We start from the raw sequence: 13,294 nt of genomic DNA on the forward strand, positions 1-13,294 counted from the left end.
AGACATCTGGGATATACATCTGGTCTGGGTTCTGTGATAGACATCTGGGATATACATCTGGTCTGGGTTCTGTGATAGACATCTGGGATATACATCTTGTCTGGGTTCTGTGATAGACATCTGGGATATACATCTGGTCTGGGTTCTGTGATAGACATCTGGGATATACATCTGGTCTGGGTTCTGTGATAGACATCTGGGATATACATCTGGGATAGACATCTGGTCTGGGTTCTGTGATAGACATCTGGGATATACATCTTGTCTGGGTTCTGTGATTGACATCTGGGATATACATCTGGTCTGGGTTCTGTGATAGACATCTGGGATATACATCGTGCTGGGTTCTGTGATAGACATCTGGGATATACATCTGGTCTGGGTTCTGTGATCGACATCTGGGATATACATCTGGTCTGGGTTCTGTGATAGACATCTGGGATATACATCTGGTCTGGGATCTGTGATAGACATCTGGGATATACATGTGGTCTGGGTTCTGTGATAGAGATCTTGTCTGGGTTCTGTGATAGACATCTGGGATATACATCTGGGATATTCATCTTGTCTGGGTTCTGTGATAGACATCTGGCATATACATCTGGGATATACATCTGGTCTGGGTTCTGTGATAGACATCTGGGATATACATCCGGGATATACATCTGGTCTGGGATCTTTGATAGACATCTGGGATATACATCTGGTCTGGGTTCTGTGATAGACATCTGGGATATACATCTGGTCTGGGTTCTGTGATAGACATCTGGGATATACATCTGGTATGGGATCTTTGATAGACATCTGGGATATACATCTGGTCTGGGATCTTTGATAGACATCTGGGATATACATCTGGTCTGGGTTCTGTGATAGACATCTGGGATACTGGGATCTTTGATAGACATCTGGGATTTACATCTGGGATATACATCTGGTCTGGGTTCTGTGATAGACATCTGGGATATACGTCTGGTCTGGGTTCTGTGGTAGACATCTGGGATATACATCTGGTCTGGGTTCTGTGATGGACACACCTACCCATTCAAGGGTTTTCCTTTATTTTTTACTATTTTCTACATTGTATGATAGTAGTGAAAACATCAAAACTATGAAATAACACATATGGAATCATTTAGTAACCAAAAAAAGTGTTAAACATATCCAAAAATATATATTTTTTCAGATTCTTCAAAGTAGCCACCCTTTGCCTTGATGACAGCTTTGCACACTCTTGACGTTTTCTCAACCAGCTTCACTTGGAATGATTTTCCCACAGTCTTGAAGGAGTTCCCACATATGCTGAGCACTTATTGGCTGCTTTTCCTTCACTTGTCTGGGTCCAACTCATCGCAAACCATCTCAACTGGGTTGAGGTTGGGTGATTGTGGAGGCCAGATCATCTGATGCAGCACTCCATCACTCTCCTTATTGGTCAAATAGCCTTTACACAGCCTGGAGGTGTGTTGGGTCATTGTCCTGTTGAAGAAAAAAATGATAGTCCCACTAAGCGCAAACTAGATGGGACGGTGTATCGCTGCAGAATTCTGTGGTAGCCATGCTGGTTAAGTGTGCCTTGAATTCTAAATAAATCACTGACAGTGTCACCAGCAAAGCACCACCACTCCATGACACCTCCTTCTCCATGCTTCATGATGGGAACCATACCTTCAGAGATCATCTGTTCACCTACTCTGCGTCTCACAAAGACACGGCGGTTGGAACCAAAAACAAAACTTTGGGCATCAGACCAAAGGACATATTTCCACCGATCTAATGTCTATCGCTCGTGTTTCTTGGCCCAAGAAAGTATGTTCTTCTTATTGGTGCCCTTTAGTAGTGCCTTTTAGTAGTAGTGGTTTCTTTGCAGTAATTCGACCATGAAGGCCTGATTCACGAAGTCTCTCGTGAACTGTTGAGATGTGTGTGTTACTTGAGCTCTGTAAAGCTTTTATTTGGGCTGCAATTTCTGAGGCTGGTAACTCTAATGAACTTATCCCCTGCAGCCGAGTTAACTCTGGGTTTTCCTTTCCTGTGGTGGTCCTCATGAGAGCCAGTTTCATCATAGCGCTTGATGATTTTTGCGACTGCACTTTAAGAAACTTTCAAAGTTCTTGACATTTTCCGGATTGACTGACATTCATTTGAAATACATTCCAGGTGACTACCTCATGAAGCTGGTTGAGGGAATTCCAAGAGTGTGCAAAGCTGTCATCAAGGCAAAGGGTCGCTTTGAAGAATCTCAAATATAAAATATATTTTGATTTGTTTAGCACTTTTTTGGTTACTACATGATTCCATATGTGCTATTTCATAGTTTTGATGTCTTCACTACTATTCTACAATGTAGAAAATTGTACAAATAAAGAAAAACCCTTGAATGAGTAGGTGTGTCCAACATTTTTACTGGTACTGTACATCTGGGATAGACATGTGGGATAGACATCTGGTCTGGGATAGACATGTGGGATAGACATCTGGGATATACATCTGGTCTGGGATAGACATGTGGGATAGACATCTGGGATATACATCTGGTCTGGGATAGACATGTGGGATAGACATGTGGGATAGACATCTGGGATATACATGTGGGATAGACATGTGGGATAGACATCTGGGATATACATCTGGTCTGGGATAGACATGTGGGATATACATCTGGGATATACGTGTGGGATAGACATCTGGGATATACATGTGGGATATACATCTGGGATATACATCTGGGATATACATGTGGGATAGACATCTGGGATAAACATCTGGGATATACATGTGGGATAGACATCTGGGATATACATGTGGAATATACATTTGGGATATACATCTGGGATATACATGTGGGATAGACATATGGGATATACATGTGGAATATACATTTGGGATATACTGTACATGTGGAATATACATTTGGGATATACATTTGGGATATACATCTGGGATAGACATGTGGGATATACATCTGGGATATACATCTGGGATATACATGTGGGATATACATCTGGGATAGACATGTGGGATATACATGTGGGATAGACATGTGGGATATACATGTGGGATATACATCTGGGATAGACATGTGGGATATACATGTGGGATATACATCTGGGATATACATGTGGGATATACATCTGGGATAGACATGTGGGATATACATCTGGGATATACATCTGGGATATACATCTGGGATATACATGTGGGATAGACATGTGGGATATACATCTGGGATAGACATGTGGGATATACATGTGGGATATACATCTGGGATATACATGTGGGATATACATCTGGGATAGACATGTGGGATATACATCTGGGATATACATCTGGGATATACATCTGGGATATACATCTGGGATATACATGTGGGATAGACATGTGGGATATACATGTAGGATATACATCTGGGATATACATGTGGGATATACATCTGGGATATACATGTGGGATAGACATGTGGGATATACATCTGGGATAGACATGTGGGATATACATGTAGGATATACATCTGGGATATACATCTGGGATAGACATCTGGGATATACATCTGGGATATACATCTGGGATAGACATGTGGGATATACATCTGGGATAGACATGTGGGATAGACATGTAGGATATACATCTGGGATATACATCTGGGATAGACATCTGGGATATACATCTGGGATAGACATGTGGGATAGACATCTGGGATAGACATGTGGGATATACATCTGGGATATACATCTGGGATAGACATGTGGGATAGACATGTAGGATATACATCTGGGATATACATCTGGGATAGACATCTGGGATATACATCTGGGATAGACATGTGGGATAGACATCTGGGATAGACATGTGGGATAGACATGTGGGATATACATCTGGGATAGACATCTGGGATAGACATCTGGGATATACATCTGGGATATACATCTGGGATGAAGTAATGAAGGTGTATCCTTTCCACCAGACCTCCAACCAGACAAAACGCAAAACCCTGAAGCGTTCTAGTTTTATAATGGTATTTTATTTAAATGTATTTGCTTGCTGAGCAGAGTTCTTTAGTCTGTAAATGTGAGCTTGCAGAGCGCTGTGATGAAATATTAATTAAAAACTAAAAGAATGTGTTTTTATCTCATGATAACTGATTGTAATCTGTACAGTCAACCCTATGTATTGAAGAATAGCATATTTATAAATGGTTACCAACTGAAAAACATCCTGCATGTGATTTATTTGCTTTGGTCTTTCAGGTGAATGATATGAATAGCTGCATACAGTATCCTGACATTTTTATTGTCAGGGCATTTCTTATTTAGTGTTACATGCCTTAACTTGCCAAGCAAGCATAAACTACTAGTCTGTAGCTGGGTACAGCAAACTACTTGAGATCAACAATGACTCATGAATTGATTAGGTTTAACCAGAAGGTGGAACTATTTCCCTATAGTTCAAGTTTTATTGTCACATGCACAAACAGGTACAGTGAAATGCTTAACTTGCAAGCTCTACCCAACTGCAGTAATCAAAATCAAAATAGTATAACTAATTAAAAAAGATATATGACAGAAAAAATGAGAAATAAGAGAGGAAGCCATAATAACATATAATTTGTCAATCACTCAATTTCGTAAGGCAGCATTGTAACTAAAGAAAGTGAGATTTTGCATACATATTTGGGAGGGAGACAGTTACACTGCTGGTTACATAGCTGGAAATAGACACAGTATACGTTAAGAGATAAAGAAAACATTTGGCCTATAACATGCAAACTTAAGAAACACGATTACATTTCATGTAAACGGGAACGATACTCTTCAATCATCAGCAGAAAAATTGCCATTCAGCACTTATAATGTTTCTGACAATCTATTTAGAATTCAACACCTAAATACTGCCATCAATTATACATGAGTGTGTATGAAAATAAATGTTCTCTCTGTGTCCAGACTTGGTCGTCAAAGGAATATGTCATTTTAATCCTTTTTCTTTGTGTGTGTGAGGAGGTGTACAAAGACCATGACCACCTGGGGCACTATGACCGCCTGGGGCACCATGACCGCCTGGGGCACCATGACTGCCTGGGGCACCATGACCACCTGGGGCACTATGACCGCCTGGGGCACCATGACCGCCTGGGGCACTATGACCGCCTGAGGCACCATGACCGCCTGGGGCACCATGACCACCTGGGGCACTATGACCGCCTGAGGCACCATGACTGCCTGGGGCACCATGACCTCCTGGGGCACTATGACCGCCTGAGGCACCATGACCGCCTGGGGCACCATGACCGCCTGGGGCACTATGACCGCCTGAGGCACCATGACCGCCTGGGGCACCATGACCGCCTGGGGCACCATGACCGCCTGGGGCACTATGACCGCCTGAGGCACCATGACCGCCTGGGGCACCATGACCGCCTGGGGCACCATGACCGCCTGGGGCACTATGACCGCCTGAGGCACCATGACCGCCTGGGGCACCATGACCGCCTGGGGCACTATGACCGCCTGAGGCACCATGACCGCCTGGGGCACCATGACCGCCTGGGGCACCATGACCGCCTGGGGCACCATGACCGCCTGGGGCACCATGACCGCCTGGGGCACTATGACCGCCTGAGGCACCATGACCGCCTGGGGCACCATGGGCAACTTGATATTTTTTAAATTTTATTTAGCCAGGTAGGCAAGTTGAGAACAAGTTCTCATTTACAACTGCGACCTGGCCAAGAATAAAGCAAAGCAGTTCAACACATACAACAACACAGAGTTACACATGGAATGAACAAAACATACAGTCAATAATAGAGTTGAAGAAAATCTATATACAGTGTGTGCAAATAAGGTAAGATAAGGGAGGTAAGGCAATAAATAGGCCATGGTGGCGAAGTAATTACAATATACAAATCAAAATCAAATCAAATCAAATTTATTTATATAGCCCTTCGTACATCAGCTGATATCTCAAAGTGCTGTACAGAAACCCAGCCTAAAACCCCAAACAGCAAACAATGCAGGTGTAAAAGCACGTCTATACCAATTAGACACTAGAGTGATAGATGTGCAGAAGACGAATGTGCAAGTAGAGATACAGGGGTGCAAAGGAGCAAGATAAATAAATACAGTATGGGGATGAGGTAGTTGGATGGGCTATTTACAGATGGCTATGTACAGGTGCAATGATCTATGAGCTGCTCAGACAGCTGGTGCTTAAAGCTAGTGAGGGAGGAAAGAGTCTCCAGCTTCAGTGATTTTTGCAATAAGAGGAAGAGGAAGTAGAAGAGGGGCTGTGGCTGAATTGGTAGAGGCAGTTGATGGACATGGTAGAGTGAGGAGGGCCAGACACAGGGCACGTAAAGCCCAGGGGAGAGTATACCCACCTGGCTTCCAGTACTGGGCCAGCCCAGGATAGCACCACAGTCCCGTGTGAGGGAGGAAAAGGGGGCTGTGTCCATCCAAATCCACTCTGAATGGGAGCACCACTTCTAAGCCAATGTAATGGACCTTGGAAATGGAAAATGTTAGAATTTCTATTAAATACAATTCGATCTACACAGTGGTGTAAAGTACTCAAGTAAAAATAATTTAGAGGGATCGGTACTTTACTTTACTATTTATATGTTTGACAACGTTTTACTTTTACTTCACTACATTCCTAAAGAAGATAATGTACTTTTTACTCCATACATTTTGCCTGACACCCACAAGTACACATTACATTTTGAATAGCTAGCAGGACAGGAAAATGGTCAAATTCATGCATTTATCAAGAGAACATCCCTGGTCCTCCCTATTGCTTCTGATGTGGCGGACTCACTAAACACAAATGCTTTGTTTGTAAATTATGTCTGAGTGTTGGATTGTGCCCCTGGCTATCCTTAAATAAAAAACAAGAAAATTGTGCCGTCTGGTTTGCTTAATATAGGGAATTTTAAATTACTTTTAATACTTAAGTATATATGAGCAATTACATTTACTTCTAATACTTAAGTATATTTCAAACCAAAAACTTTTAGACTTTTATTCATTCAGTATTTTACTGGGTGACTTTCAATTACTTGAGTAATTTTTTGGACAATTGGGTACTTCCTCCACCACTGGTCAGACAGTTTTCCACAATGTACTGTCTATTTAGAGCCAAATATTTTACTTAGAAATTTTTGTGCCTTTCCAATAGGTGCAATATTTTTATTTTTGCTTTGTGATGATTTGGTTGGGCCGGATTTTCTGAGTGATGTCTTGAGGCTCTATCGGATTATTTTGGGTTAGTGAACTGAGCCTCAGAACCAGCTGGCTGAGGGGACTCTTCTCTTGTTTCATCTCTTGACATTGTAGAGCTGTGTGATGGAATGTTCTGGGGTCGCTTGTTTTTAGATGGTTGTCAAATTTGATGGCTCTTTTTTTTCTATTCCAATAAGGAGATGGTATTGGACCAATTCCGCACTACATGCATTATTTATAGTTTTTCTTCGCACTTGCAATGCAGTCTTGCAAAACTCTGCATGCAGTATTTTGATTAGATGTTTGTCCCATTTGGTAAATTCATTATTAGAGAGCGGACCCCATACTTCGCTGCCATATAGAGAAATTGGTTCTATAACTGATTGGAATATTTTGAGCCAGATTCTAATTGGAATTTCCATTTTAATGTTTCTTTAAATGGCATAGAATTCTCTTCTTGCTTTGTCTCTCAGCTCATTTACAGCCATGGAAAGCTACCTGCGTTGCTGATATTTAGTCCTAGATATGTGTAGTTTTTGGTGTGTTCTAATAGAACTGTGTCCAAATAGAATTTATATTTGTCATCCTGATTTCCGGACCTTTTTTGGAATATTATTATATACACTTTTTTAGAGGTTAACTGTCAGAGCCCAGGTCTGACAGAACCTGTGCAGATGATCTAGATGCTGCTGTAACCCCTCCTTAGTGGGAGACAGTAGCACCAGGTCATCTGCGTACAGCAGACACTTGATTTCAGTGTTGTGTAGGGTGAGACCAGGTGCTGCAGATTCTTCTAATGTTTTTGTCAATTCATTAAGGGAGGGAGAGGTTGTTGTCCTTGCACCACACGGCCAGGTCTCTGACCTCCTCCCTGTAGGCTGTCTCATCATGGTCGGTGATCAGGCCTACCACTGTTGTGTCATCAGCAAACTCAATGATGGTGTTGGAGTCGTGCCTGGCCGTGCAGTCATGAGTGAACAGGGAGTACAGGAGGGGACTGAACACGCACCCCTGAGGAGCCCCCGTGTTGTGGATCAGTGTGGCCGTCCCATCGTTGTTGGTGATCAGGCCTACCACTGTTGTGTCATCAGCAAACTCAATGATGGTGTTGGAGTCGTGCCTGGCCATGCAGTCATGGGTGAACAGGGAGTACAGGAGAGGGCTGAGAACGCACCCTTGTGGGGTCCCAGTGTTGCGGATCAGCGGGGTGGAGATGCTGTTTCCTACCCTCGCCACCTGGGGGCAGCCCGTCAGAAAGTCCAGGACCCAGTTGCATCACTGTTACATCCTCAGAAAGTATGAGCTCCTGAGTTGGAAAAATCTTGTGCAATACACTGACACATGTCTTGTATTCAAGATCCTAAATGGCCTGGCTCCCCCGCCACTAAGTTATTTTGTTAAGGGAAAGCACCTTTAGTTAATCTGCTTTCTCTGTGAGAGCTTCCCATGTTTGGAATATACTGTCATCAGACACACATAACTGCACCACCTATCACACTTTCACAAAAAACATGAAGACATGGCTAAAAGCCATTCAGATTTGTGAACATAATCTCTAGTTGTGTATTGCCGCTTTCCATGCTGTCTGTAGCTTGTGAGGTGTGGAAACACTTTGTTGTTTTTATGGATTATGTCTTGTTGCTTTTTGTGCTATGTTGCTCTGTCTGCATGCTATGTCTTGCTTGTCCTATGTTGCTATGCATGTACTCACTGCTCAATGATTGTCTGTATTGTTATTGTAATTGTTTTTAATAACCTGCCCAGGGACTGCGGTTGAAAATTAGCCGGGTGGCTAAAACCAGCACTTTTACTGAAACGTTGATTAATGTGCACTGGCCCTGCAAAAATAAAAATAAACTCAAACTCAAATTTCCTCGGCAAACCTGTGCCCCCCGCACATTGACTCTGTATCGGTACCCCATAGATATAGCCTCGCTACTGTTATTTTATGCTGCTATTAATTATTTTAATTTTTAATTTTTTACTTATCTGTTTTTTACTTAACACTTATTTTTCTTAAAACTGCATAGATGGTTAAGGGCTTGTAAGGAAGCATTTCACTGGAAGGTCTACACCTTTTTGCATTTGGCGCATGTGACAAATACAATTGGATTTGTTTTGAAATCATCCCAAAGGTGTTCGATGGGGTTGAGATCAGGGCTCTGTGCAGGCAAGTCAAGTTCTTCCACACCAATCTCGACAAACCAAATCTCGACGTCGCTTTGTGCACGCATTGTCATACAGGAAATGGCCTTCCCCAAACTGTTGCCAGAAAGTTGGAAGCACAGATTCCTCCTCCACCAAACTTTCCAGTTGTCACTATGTATTGGGGCAGGTAGCATTGTCCTGGCATCCGCCAAACACAGATTCATCCGTCAGACTGCCAAATTGTGAATCGTGATTCATCACTCCAGAGAACGTGTTTCCACTGAGTCCAATGGCAGTGACATTTACTCCACTCCAGCCAACACTTGCCATTGCACATGGTGATCTTAGGCTTGTGTGCAGCTGCTCGGCCTTGGAAACCCATTTCATGAATCTCCCGATCTAACAGTTCTTGTGCTCACGTTGCTTCCAAAGGCCGTTTGGAACTCGGTAGTGAGTGTTGCAACTGAGGGCAGATGACACTCAGTTTGTCCAGTTCTGTGAGCTTGTGCGGCCTACCACTTCATGGCTGAGCCGTAGTTGCTCCCAGATGTTTCCACTTCACAACAGCACTTACAGTTGACTGGGGGAGCTCTAGCAGGGCATAAATTAGACTAATTGACTTGTTGGAAAGGTGGCATCTTATGACATTGTCACATTGAAAGTCACAGAGCTATTCAGTAAGACCATTTTACTGACAATGTTTGTGTATAGAGATCGCATGACTGTGTGCTCAATTTTATACACCTGTCAGCATCATACCAGGTGTGGCTGAAATAGCCGAATCCACTAATTGGAAGGGGTGTCCACATACTTTTGTATTTATAGTGTAAGTCAAGGGGAACACGAGAACGAAGGCAGCTTTTGTGTCCCCAATGTAAGTGGCAATCAACCAGTGGCGATTTTAGCATTTAAATCTTGGTGGGGGGAAAAAAAGAAAAGTGGAATGCATTCCAGCAAAGCCACTACACAACACAACACTAAACAATACATTAATTGCACTATAATGGTGACAAACGGTGACAAAAAACTGTTTGGGCCTGCATAAAGCTGTCCCAACAGCAGAGTCCCAACACCTTACCACTGCTATACCTGGTTATCAGCGGAGCCTTGTCTGGCAGCAAAACAGTTCATTCAGCCCCATTTACTGCCTTTAAAAAAAACATAGCTGATATGGCTGACTTGCTTAAACAAATGTGGTTTCTACTGACAACTGAGATGTACAAACTCTGGCATAAGGGGACGACAAGCGGATAAGAGGCAATCCGTAATTTCGATTAAGCCATTAAAGAGCGAGCTAGGACGGACATAACATTAGTCAATATAACTAGTTGTTTAGCACTTTTGAAATGTACAGCGACAGAATTCAGAACATGGGCCGTTCTTACAGAGTTCTCCCTGTACACCAAGTCAAATCAAATCAAATGTTATTTGTCACATACACATGGCAGATGTTAATGTGAGTGTAGTGAAATGCTTGTGCTTCTAGTTCCGACCAGGCAGTAATATCTAATATCTAACCTAACAATTTCACAACAACTACCTTATACACACAAGTGTAAAGGAATTAATAAGAATATGTACATAAATATATATGAATGAGTGATGGCCGAACGGCATAGGCAAGATGCAGTGGATGGTATAGAGTACAGTATATGCATATGAGATGAGTAATGTAGGGTATGTAAACGTTATATAAAGTGCCATTGTTTAAAGTGGCTAGTGATACATGTATTACATCAAGATGGCAAGATGCAGTAGATCAAATGTATTTATATAGCCCTTCTTACATCAGCTGATATCTCAAAGTGCTGTACAGAAACCCAGCCTAAAACCCCAAACAGCAAGCAATGCAGGTGTAGAAGCACGGTGGCTAGGAAAAACTCCCTAGAAAGGCCAAAACCTAGGAAGAAACCTAGAGAGGAACCAGGCTATGAGGGGTGGCCAGTCCTCTCTGGCTGTGCCGGGTGGAGATTATAACAAAATATGGCCAAGATGTTCAAATGTTCATAAATGACCAGCATGGTCAAATAATAATAATCACAGTGGTTGTCGAGGATGCAGCAAGTCAGCCCCTCAGGAGTAAATGTCAGTTGGCTTTTCATAGGCGATCATTAAGACTATCTCTACCACTCCTGCTCTCTCTAGAGAGTTGAAAACAGCAGGTCTGGGACAGGTTGCACGTCCGGTGAACAGGTCAGGGTTCCATAGCCGCAGGCAGAACAGTTGAAACTGGAGCAGCAGCACGGCTAGGTGGACTGGGGACAGCAAGGAGTCATCATGCCAGGTAGTCCTGAGGCATGGTCCTAGGGCTCTGGTCTTCCGAGAGAGAGAAAGAAAGAGAGAAAGAGAGAATTAGAGAGAGCATACTTAAATTCACACAGGACTCCGGATAAGACAGGAGAAGTACTCCAGATATAACAGACTGACCCTAGCCCCCCGACACATAAACTACTGCAGCATAAATACTGGAGGCTGAGACAGGAGGGGTCAGTATAGAATACAGTATATACATATGAGATGAGTAATGTAGGGTATGTAAACGTTAGTGCATTGTTTAAAGTGGCTAGTGATACATTTATTACATCAATTTTTCCATTATTAAAGTGGCTAGAGTTGAGTCAGTATGTTTGCAGCAGCCACTCAATGTTAGTGATGGCTGTTTAACAGTCTGAGATATAAGCTGTTTTTCAGTCTCTCGGTCCCCGCTTTGATGCACCTGTACTGACCTCGCCTTCTGGACGATAGCGGGGTGAACAGGCAGTGGCTCGGATGGTTGTTGTCCTTGATGATCTTTTTGGCCTTCTTGTGACATCGGTTGGTGTAGGTGTCCTGGAGGGCAGGTAGTTTGCCCCCGGTGATGCGTTGTGCAGACCTCACTACCTTCTGGAGAGCCTTACGGTTGTGGGCGGAGCAGTTGCCGTACCAGGCGGTGATATACCCCGACAGGATGCGCTCGATTGTGCATCTGTAAAAGTTTGTGAGTGATTTTGGTGACAAGCCGAATTTCTTCAGCCTCCTGAAGAAGAGGCCTTCTTCACCACGCTGTCTGTGTGGGTGGACCATTTCAGTTTGTCCGTGATGTGTACGCAGAGGAACTTAAAACTTTCCACCCTCTCCAGTACTGTCCCGTCAATGTGGATAGGGGGCTGCTCCCTCTTCTGTTTCCTGAAGTCCATGATCATCTCCTTTGTTTTGTTGACATTGAGTATGAGGTTATTTTCCTGACACCACACTCCGAGGGCATTCACCTCCTCCCTGTAGGCCGTCTCGTCATTGTTGGTAATCAAGCCTACCACTGTAGTGTCGTCTGCAAACTTGATGAACCATAGGATAAATAAAGGGGGCGTATGAGCAGACAATGAAAGCTCTTACAATATTTGATGATTACATTTCTCTAAAACAGGTTATAGGCTACAGTAGAACAGTCAGAACAGTAGGGGAAATTTAGAGGGGTAAATAGACCAAATTATTAGGGTAAGGCACATGGGCTACTAACATCTTACTACACAACATACACTTAGTATTACTTTCTTAGCTACGGTATACATGTCTCCCTGGCATATTACATCATTTATGAAGCAGCATACAATACATTTTTGGACTCACATTGTTCATGCTGTGTTCACTTGAACAAGAAGGTGGCGCTGCGGTCCTCCGAATTAACAGTTGTTTTGAGCGTGGCACAAATCATGCTTATTTGACAGCTTGGCCAATGTTGAATGTTTATCATTTTCAGTTTAGAAAAAAGCCCCTTAATCCCAGATTTAGGACCACACAGCCACTGTCACTGATTCCTTCCAAACCACTCGCTGAATTTGCGATTTCCAACTTGTGTAATGTTTATGTCCAATGGCCTATGAGCACTGATACGTTTTATCTATATTTCTCTTCATATGACAAGGATAAAAAATGATTTGCCAGTAGAT

This window comes from Oncorhynchus nerka, linkage group LG28 (assembly GCF_034236695.1).
Source record: "Oncorhynchus nerka isolate Pitt River linkage group LG28, Oner_Uvic_2.0, whole genome shotgun sequence".
Taxonomy (NCBI): Eukaryota; Metazoa; Chordata; class Actinopteri; order Salmoniformes; family Salmonidae; genus Oncorhynchus; species Oncorhynchus nerka.